The sequence below is a fragment of the Schistocerca nitens genome, unplaced genomic scaffold, assembly GCF_023898315.1.
Source record: "Schistocerca nitens isolate TAMUIC-IGC-003100 unplaced genomic scaffold, iqSchNite1.1 HiC_scaffold_225, whole genome shotgun sequence".
Classification (NCBI taxonomy): domain Eukaryota; kingdom Metazoa; phylum Arthropoda; class Insecta; order Orthoptera; family Acrididae; genus Schistocerca; species Schistocerca nitens.
Window position 1 is genome coordinate 95,001 of NW_026045766.1, and position 2,500 is coordinate 97,500.

Sequence of the window (2,500 nt, forward strand, 5' to 3'; positions counted from 1 at the left end):
TAGAACAGGCATTGACTATACATACATTAAGCTTATACACGGCGGTGCTTAGTAATACGCGCAGTCATCGGAATACAGATAACACATACAACTGTCCCTATACATGCTGAACGTCTGTGCACACAATGTCAACCACACGTCACCCACACACTCCATCACCCACTAGTCTATGCATGTAACAGACGCAGACACAACATCTAAGTACCAGCATGGAACAACATCCAGTGCATCCTCTCGGCCACAGTACACCATCCACACTATGATAACCAGACCGGGACGTCGAACCAGAAAACTGAATATCCCACTCTTCCTACAACCACCATTGCTCAGATACGCCACCAACACCCACACATGTCCTACACAGGGGTGCACCCAACAGCACCACACTGCCGCATCTCACAGCACATAAACAATGGCAGGAATGAAAGACACAGGTGTGCCACTCCTTTGCCACAAACACAGAACGGGCGCGCCACCTGCCATGAGCCACAAGTGCAACTGACGTGACATATCTGATAGTGCCTCAGGCGTCCACTTACTACCATCACTATCAACGAACCTCGCCACCCCACCCCCCCCCCACACACACACCATCCCTTAACCCAACTTCTGCCTTAACCTAACCCAACTTCTGCCTTAACCTAACCCAACTTCTGCCTTAACCTAACCCAACTTCTGCCTTAACCTAACCCAACTTCTGCCTTAACCTAACCCAACTTCTGCCTTAACCTAACCCAACTTCTGCCTTAACCTAACCCAACTTCTGCCTTAACCTAACCCAACTTCTGCCTTAACCTAACCCAACTTCTGCCTTAACCTAACCCAACTTCTGCCTTAACCTAACCCAACTTCTGCCTTAACCTAACCCAACTTCTGCCTTAACCTAACCCAACTTCTGCCTTAACCTAACCCAACTTCTGCCTTAACCTAACCCAACTTCTGCCTTAACCTAACCCAACTTCTGCCTTAACCTAACCCAACTTCTGCCTTAACCTAACCCAACTTCTGCCTTAACCTAACCCAACTTCTGCCTTAACCTAACCCAACTTCTGCCTTAACCTAACCCAACTTCTGCCTTAACCTAACCCAACTTCTGCCTTAACCTAACCCAACTTCTGCCTTAACCTAACCCAAGTTGCGCCTTAACCTAACCCAAGTTGCGCCTTAACCTAACCCAAGTTGCGCCTTAACCTAACCCAAGTTGCGCCTTAACCTAACCCAAGTTGCGCCCTAACCTAACCCAAGTTGCGCCCTAACCTAACCCAAGTTGCGCCCTAACCTAACCCAAGTTGCGCCCTAACCTAACCCAAGTTGCGCCCTAACCTAACCCAAGTTGCGCCCTAACCTAACCCAAGTTGCGCCCTAACCTAACCCAAGTTGCGCCCTAACCTAACCCAAGTTGCGCCCTAACCTAACCCAAGTTGCGCCCTAACCTAACCCAAGTTGCGCCCTAACCTAACCCAAGTTGCGCCCTAACCTAACCCAAGTTGCGCCCTAACCTAACCCAAGTTGCGCCCTAACCTAACCCAAGTTGCGCCCTAACCTAACCCAAGTTGCGCCCTAACCTAACCCAAGTTGCGCCCTAACCTAACCCAAGTTGCGCCCTAACCTAACCCAAGTTGCGCCCTAACCTAACCCACGTTGGGCCCTAACCTAACCCACGTTGGGCCCTAACCTAACCCACGTTGGGCCCTAACCTAACCCACGTTGCGCCCTAACCTGCCCTGTAATTGTTAGTTATATGACTCTAGGAATTCGTGTAGCGTTGCCTAATTGCAACCATCTCAACATAGTTCACTTCGCGCACACTGTGGTGTTCTGCGTATTGATTCATTTTACGGTGCGTACCCTCACATCTTGCGAGTGTTGCTTACTTTCCACATGGTCCCGCTATCCACTGTATTGTGTACTGCAATAGGACGTATATCGCCCCCGCCCCCCCCTCCCCTCCTGTCACCTCTAGCTCGTCGGTCAGGAGTTCGCGTGTTGAATGCGCTTCGCAGCTGTGCAATGGCATTCGTATACGTACGCTGGCCACCTTCCACGTGTTCTTTCGTGCACACGTCGCAGCGTGTATGTATGCTGATGGAGTGCGTCGTGACACACAACATCCAGGCATGCAAGACTCGTAGAAGTCGCAAATGTAGATGGATGTCTACGTTTGCTGCCCAAGTTACGCAAATGAACTGGAAATCCGTTGTTGCGCGGTTGTTCGCGCTGGAGGTGAATCGTTGATATCGACGATCGGTACAGGTATTAACCGGTTGCTTCAGCGACACCCGTCATACCCACGAACGTGAGTGGGCATGTGGGTATGAAGCGATACGCGGCGGTGGCTGGGTGGGACCGTCCCCGGCCGGTGAGGGGGGGGCGCCCGGCGTGCTGGCCGCGCGCTGCGTGGGCGCACGCGCGGCAGCCGGCTGGTGGGGGCGCCCAGTGGCAGGCGCGCCGGCTGACGGACGCGGCAGGCGGCGCATCTGCGTGCCGGCGCACCCAGCGC